Consider the following 8,473-nt stretch of genomic DNA (forward strand, 5'->3'; position numbering starts at 1 on the left):
AAAACAAACAAACCAACCCAACTTTAAATTAAGAAACATGCATTTTCATATCTACAATATTAAGCAGTGTTTTCTTGTGTAAATCATTTATGTTTCTAGAGTTTCAGTTTCCAAATATTTAAATTGGAAGTAATATCGGCACTTGGGAATTTTTCAGAAATAAAATTTAGATTAAGAAGGTGCATATAAATCATTATTTTTAAGCACTGATAAAGTGAGTGACAAGATTTATGGGAAATTAAAAAAAAAAAACACATCAATAATGCTAAGATTTGTCAGCCTGGGGGCTAAACCTAAAGTCACTGTCTTGACATGTATGCATAAACTATACTATATCCTGAAGATGATACCTTTGGTTTGTATTATTGGATTTGAATTTATGGTGTTATAGAACCCTTTCAGGGACATCCTCTCTGAAAATCTTTATTTTTGACAACTTCTTTTCAACTGAATATATTCTTTCTTTTTCAATCAACCCCATTCTTGCCACCATTTTCTTTTGAGTTGTTTATAGCAGCTCAGTTGAACATTATTACCTTTTGATTTGTGTTCTCACCTCTTATCATGGCCTCCTGCCCTCTCCTGTTAAATTAATCTTTCTAAAGCACCATTACAAGCAGTACACCAACCCATGGAACATTTTTCAGTGTATCTCTTTGCTAATGAGAATCAGGGAAGTGTCTGACCTTTAGCAAAAGAAAAACAAATCTCAACCATTTGCTGGCTTGGACAAAAGACTCAGTGACCCTTCACTTAATAATATTACCTTCTTGTGAATATTTATGAGGATTAAAGAAATCTCGTTTTTATGGAACAGAGTGAGGTACTGCCATTGTTAGTATTCTTTTGATTCTCTTTCTATGATCTACTCGTTTAGGTATACTCTTACATTCTGGCCCTAAATTTGATATACAAACGATTTCCCTTTTATCATCTTACGTTTAGTTTATGCTACAACCAAAGTATCCTAGTCATAATTTCCTTATCCCTACTTGTGCTGATACTAAATCCTATGCCAAAAGTGTTCAACATTCCTAATCTGATGAATGACGGTTTTGAGGTACATCTTCTCCATGCGCATTTCAATAGCCTTCCACTTCTATCTGATCTATTCTGCATAGCAACAAAGCACGCTTTTCACTCCTCCTCACTGGGACATAGTCTGTCACAACTGATGAAAGTAAATGTACTTATTTCATGTCCATGATAGACATGGAAGGCAGTAAAGTTGTCTTAGTGAACTACATATCCCATAGTCACAGTCATAAACAATGCCTTTCTTGGAGGCATCCACTAATTCATAAAAATACAGTTTTTTTGCTAGTTACTACATTGTATGATATCTGTTTATGTGTCTGCCTTAGTCACTAGTTTTTTTTTTTTTTCAATTCAACAAATATTTATTGAGCAGCCACTAAATATGCCAGAAAGTTTTGAGTACCAGGAATAAGCAGTTATCAAAACCAATAAAAATCTCTCGCCTCACTAAAATAGACAAGAAGCAAAATAAGTGAAATTAAATGTTGTACAGTCTACAGTGGTAAATATTATGGAGAGTGAAGATGAGAGCAGGGTGAGATTTCAAGTAGGGCACTCAGGATAGGTATCATTGAGAAAGAGGTATCTGCACAAATCTCTGGAAATGGTGGGTCAGTATCTACAGACACCTGGCGGGGGTGAGACTCTAAGGTGGGAACAGTTCTGTCCCATTCACTGTGGCCATAAAAGAACAAGTGAAAGAGAAAGGGGAAGGAGGTAAAGTAGGAAAAGTAACCTCAGACAGAATATTTTTTATTTATGTGTGTATTTTTGAGCCTTGGAGATCATAGGGAAATTTTTAACTTAAAATTTGCATAATATAGGGAGAGCTTAGACATTTCAGTGGATGAGGTTCAGGATCTAACTTTACATTTTAAAATGATCTTCTCATAGCAGGGTTGAGAATATCCTGCAGGGAAAATGGGTGGATGCATAGAGACAGGTTCAGAGGCTTTTACAATAACTCAGGCAAGGGATGGGTTTAATATCTCTCCTATATACATATATAATATATTATATATACATATACACATATACATATATACATATACATACATATATGTCAATCTATATACTGATATATCCTAGATTTAGGATATATACTGATATATCCTAGATTTTCTATATTCTATATTCTATATACATATAAAATTATATATTCTATAAACATATATAATTATATATTACATGTACATATATAATTATATATACACATATAGAAATACATATATTATTATATATACACATATATAAAATAGAAAATCTAGGATATATGGTATATATTTGCTTCTATTTATCAAAATGTATGTAATAAATGTGAATATTTAAAATGTAACAATCATCATAAAATCTATTGTTGGACTCTTACAGTTTTGGTGACAATTGTATTGAAAAACATCCCTCTAACCTCAGCTTCAAGTACTTCAAATATGTATATATAATATATATTATATGTATATATACATGTACGTATAATACAAAATGTATATATGTATTTCATATATACATGTACACATACATATAATATATATTATACATAATATATGTAATATATAAAATATAAATATATAAATATATAATATATATTAAAATATATTTGTATATTGAATACATGTATTATGTTTATGTAATATCTATATATTCATATATAATATATATATATATTTTATATATAATATATAATTATACATTATATAATATAATATTATATATAAAATATATAATATGTACATATAAATATATGTTTTTTTAGATGGAATCTTGCTCTGTCACCAGCCTGGAGTGCAGTGAGGCAATCTCGGCTCACTGCAACCTCTGCCTCACAGGTTCAAATGATTCTCCTACATTAGCCTCCTGAGTAGCTGAGCCTACAGGCATGTGCCACCAGGCCCAGCTAATTTTTCTATTTTTAGTAGAGATGGGGTTTCACCGTGTTGGGCAGGATGGTCTCAAACCCTTGACCTTGTGATCTGCCCACCTCAACCTCCCAAAGTGCTGGGATTACAGGTGCGTGCCACTGCACCCAGCTCTATATTACATTTTTAAGGAGATATGATATTTTTCTGTCAAATTCAGTTTATTAGGAGCTGGTAAAATAATTTTCTTAGAAGTATGTGAAAACCATAGCACTTGTTAATGAAATTTTTAAATGTTTATATTTAGGTTATAAATGATTTAAATTAATCGTATATCACTGCTTAAAAAAATGTACACACACTTTGTGTAGGTAAAATACACTCATCTATCCCTGGCAACATTTGTAAAAATAGTGCACCAATACATGTGACCTCAAATATTTACCCTGTGGCATTTAAGTTAAGCTGATTAATATTATTTATCATCCTGTCTCCACAAAGTAAATGGCTGCTAAGTCTTAAGGAATAGATAGTATTTCAGATGTTAGTACATTTCTCATGTCTATTTTATAATAATGAATTGGTAACCAAGGCATGCTAGGAAGTATAGGAGCGAACTTCATCTTGTAGACCGGTCACCAAGGTTGTATGTATTATATTTTATGGTATCACTATATTTTAACAATATTCTAAAAGGAAACTTTAATTCATGGTTAATAGAAACATGTCTCTGAGAAGCAGAGAATGCTGTTATTAGGGGTCTAAAGATCATTTGATTCTCTATTTGGCAGAAAGAGTATTCATGTTTTATCATAGCTTGTCCTAATTTAAGTGTCAAGCTCTCATTTCTTAGGGTCAAGCAAAACCAACAGGTCATAGCTGCATGATTCCGTTTTAAGGACAATGCAGGTTTATTTTATATCACTTGCTTTTTCTGTCTTGTCCACATGACTCCAGTGAAAATATTACTTTTGTAACATTATACTCATAGTTCTTTAACCTGCCCTTCCCCTATGAGTATGCATATTTGATTCTATGGATGTTCTTAAATCAGATCATACATCTATCACAGGGAAAACAAATTACGTGGCATACAGGGATACATCCCCGCTGATAAAGCAGGCATGCTCCTGACTCCGAATGGGAGGAATCATGTTAATCCCATTACAGATGTTGTGCTACGTGTCACGTAAGGAAAACAGACAGCTCTGCCAACTCTATTTTTCATTTGTCATCCTTACTGTGAGAACTCAGCAACGATGGGTTTAATATCTCTCCTATAATATTCTCTCTGATAGCAGTAGGAATTATTTGCCTTAGAACCAGACGTGCAGTGGTTGTTGGGCTCTAAACACTGCAACTGAGAGATTCTCAGAAACAAAACTGTTCAGGGTTTTTTCAGTGAAGTCAATATTTGCTATATGGCTACCTTTCTCTTAATATGTGGAAACCACATATTAAGCAGATATAAATGTCAACCATAGGCTCATATTCCATGCTAGGTTAGCAATAGTGAAAGTAGAAGAGCAAGTTCAAAGTGTCTAAGACTCAGATAATTTTGTCCTAACATAGAAAATGTAGGGTTTCTGTACAATTATTGTTTCTGGAAGGAGTGCAATTATTAACCCAGGAAATCTCTCTACCACACACTCTGTTGCTTGATTACAGAAATGTTTAAACCAGATTTTTTTTTTTTTTAAGACGGAGTCTCACTCTGTTGCCCAAGCTGGAGTGCAATGGCCCAATCTCGGCTCCTGCAACCTCTGCCTCCAGGGTTCAAGCGATTCTCCTGTCTCAGACTCCCAAGTAGCTGGGATTACAGGTGCGCACCACCAGGCCCTGCTAATTTTTGTATTTTTAGTAGAAACAGGGTTTCACCATGTTGGTCAGGCTGGTCTCGAACTCCTGACCTTGTGATCTGCCCACCTCAGCCTCCCAAAGTGCTGGGACAGATTTCTTCTTTTCAGCACCGCACATGTAAGTTTTAAGACAATTTTATTTTTTTGTAATCATAGTTAAATGTTACCTTGAGGGAATAAATTCATTAACACAACTCACGTAATAGATTAATTTACCTTATTAAAGAGTTAAAAATAAAATTAAAAATTCTATACATAGTACAGTGTTATAGTAGTTAATAAGAATATTAACTTTAATGAATATTCTTTTAAAATATATTTAAGTATTCAACTTTGAAGATGTGTGTTATGTGTAAGTAATGTCTTTCCTTGCAAACAAAAAATCAGTATTCAATTAAATCCATAACCCATTCTTGCTTAATTATATTAGAATGTAAAATACTGTATCCATACCTTGTAATAATCCACATGATAGACTAATCCACAAATAACCCAAATATCCAAGAATTTTGCCTGAATACTCGATGTATGATTGCATACTATCTTCCCATGTATGTCTACATTGGTTGGATCTCACTGACTAAAGTTCTTTGAGTGTAATAACATTAGCACAAAACTACACCAAATGTAAATATATGCTAAGTACTTCATGTATTTTGCTTAGCTAGACCATACGTATGTGTGAGTGTGTAAGTGGTGTGTGTGTGCATGTGTATATTAGAGAGACAGACAGTGAGACAGATACTGAGAGAAGACTAAATTAAACTCATGTGCAAGCCATCAGGAACTGCTTTCCCAGGATTTAAGGGTATATGCGGCAGGCATAAAAAGACTGAATTGAAGCACCAGTCAGCAAGGGAGCATCCATTTGTGGACTCTGAAGCTTTTAAAATTTGAAGAGGAGACACGCGTTAATAAAAAGAATCTCATGTGTATTTTACAAATATGTATAACCATGGAAACATGTTGCTAAGGTCCATCCCAGCAAGACGGAGTGCTCATGGAGATCAGCGGTCCCCAACCATTTTAGGACCAGGGACTGGTGCAGGGACAATTGATCAGGGACAATTTTTTCATGAATTAAGGAGGTGGGGATGGTGTCAGGATGAAACTGTTCCACCTCAGACCATCAGGCATTAGTTAGATTCTTATAAGGGGTACATGATCTAGATCCCTCGCCTATGCAGTTCACAATAGGGTCCATGTTCCTATGAGAATTGAATGCCCCGGCTTAACTGAGAGAAGGTGGAGCTGAGGCAGTAACACTCCCTCACAGCTGCTCACCTTCTGCTCTGCAGCCTGGTTCCTAACAGACCATTGACCAATCCCAGTCCGTGACCCAGGGGTTGGGGACCCCTAGTGTAGAGGGCAATGCTGTTTAAACATCTTTCATGTCACGTCTTAGTCAGTTCAGGCCAGGAAAACAGAATACCATAGACCAGGGTGGCTTAAAAACATGACCTTCTCCTAGGTCTGGAGGCTGGAAGTGTGATCAGAGGGTGTCAGCATGTTGCATCGTGGTGAAGGTTCTTTTCCTGGTTCAGAGATGCCTGTCCTCTGGTTATGTCCTCACATGGCACACAGAGAAGAATTCCAATCTCTTTATTCCATTCTGAGGTCACTAATCCCATGCATGGGGGCTGCACCCTCATGACCTAATTACCTCCTCAAAGCCCCACCTCCAAATATCATCACATTGGACATTTAGGCTTCAATGTATAATTCTGAGGGGGGCACAGACATTCAGTTCATAATGCTATGGAATCAATCAACCTTGGCCAGGGTCTGCCAGGGGAGTGAATGATCCTCACTCTGTCATTTGAGACTGACTTGTGTGCACCACAGTCCTCTCTTTTTCTTGTGGTGTCATTTATAACCAATGCATTAACCTCTCTTAGCATCAGTTTAGCATGTTCTAACATATTTATTCATTTCCAAAATGCCATGAATGTTCAAGAAAATGTGCATAATACAGTTAGTTCAGTGCCTGAGACATAGATACCCAATAAATAGTACTTCCTGTTAAATTGTTTGTGAACTTCATAAAATCAAATGAAAACCTTGAAAACATCCACTGGGAGAATGCTACGCCCACTGTTCTCACTCTTCCCTTCCCCACAGATGGCATGGGAATAGTTGGCTAGTGGTGCCTGTGGTGCAGGCACAAATTCCCATGGGATGCTGATGTTCAGAGGCTTTGCTTCCCTTTTGGACACGAGTTGAACTGCCCTCCTGGCTTGGGAAAGAAAAATTGACTTTGTATCTATCTGTTTTAAATGCACGATTGTCATTTTGGGAGCTACTATCCTAACAAAATAAAGGCAAGACAGTCATTCATGTTGAAATCATGCTGGAAATTAGGAAGTTTGATCATCACAAAGTTAGATGTAACAGAATCTTGCTGATGTTTCCTTTTCACTCCCTTACTTTTAGTCTGCAAGACTGAAGCTGAGAGCAGATAACCACGGAAGCAAATTGCTGAAAGCTCTGTAACTGAGAACCAGAGATAGATGTCCCCAGTTCCTCCCTGCAAGATAAGGTGATGTCCTTGAGCATGCATCCTCAGGAACAGGGGCTGGGTCCTGCTCTTCAGCAGACCCTACCTGTGGCCTCTTCCCTTTGGGGTCACTTTTCATCATGAAACTCTTTTACTGCTTGTGTTTTCATATGCTTTGCTTATGCCTTTTTCTTTATTAGAGTAAAAATATTTTAATGGTTTGTGTTGGGTATTAACAATGCCAATGCTATTGTTTGGCAGGAAATACCTAAAATTAGCTACAGACGGTATGATTATAAAATAATATGCAAGTATTGATAAGATTCAGTTTACAGAACATTTTCAAGTTCATTACATAATGACAAATGATTCAGTCAGCATTGTGAGGTTGGCTGTAACCCTGCCTTACAGATAAGAATCCTGAAAAATCTGAGGGGCTTAGCCAGAATCACTCTCACTGAAACTTTCTCTACTGATTTTTAAAAAATTGATGCTTTTTCTCTCTGCAATGAATAAGTCCAGGCACTGGAGTGGTGGCAGGGTGGGGAGGGAGTTTGGAGACAATAATGGTTATTAATTTGTTCAAATCATGTTAATTGAATATATTGAATGCTTTTTGTATTCCAGGCACTCTTATAGATGCTGTCAGAAATGAACTGGACAAGGATCCTACTACCAATGGAACCTACATTGATGGTGGTGGTGCTGTGCCTACCACCATGAGATTTAAGGTGCCATAAGACAGACTTGCTGGCTTTAGTTTAATGCAAAAAAAAAAAAAAACAAAAAGCATAAGGAGTGGTGACTGTCCAAATAGTATGCAGAAAAAAGTTCAAGGAATAAAAACAGGAAAATAAGACTGAATTAAGGTTAGACTATATAAAAATTTCATCTAAGTAGGGCGGATACATATTATAAAAAACATGTAGGTATTATATATATAGTATATCTCTCTATACACTAGACACATGTATCTATCTATACACTAGGCACTGACTTGCATAATATACATAGCCTATATAAATACGTATGCTACGCATACATATATGTTTATGTACACATAAATGTGTCTATTTTAATCCATTGCTTAATAACCTTGGAAAATTTACTTAACCTCCAGTTCTCTCATCAGTTAAATGGGGCTGGTAATAGCACGTAACTGTCGGGTTTTGTTAGGAAGCTTAAGGGAAGCACCAAAACCGCTCTCTGGTCTTGAGTAAGCC

This window comes from Trachypithecus francoisi, unplaced genomic scaffold (assembly GCF_009764315.1).
Source record: "Trachypithecus francoisi isolate TF-2019V2 unplaced genomic scaffold, Tfra_2.0 Lachesis_group4, whole genome shotgun sequence".
Classification (NCBI taxonomy): domain Eukaryota; kingdom Metazoa; phylum Chordata; class Mammalia; order Primates; family Cercopithecidae; genus Trachypithecus; species Trachypithecus francoisi.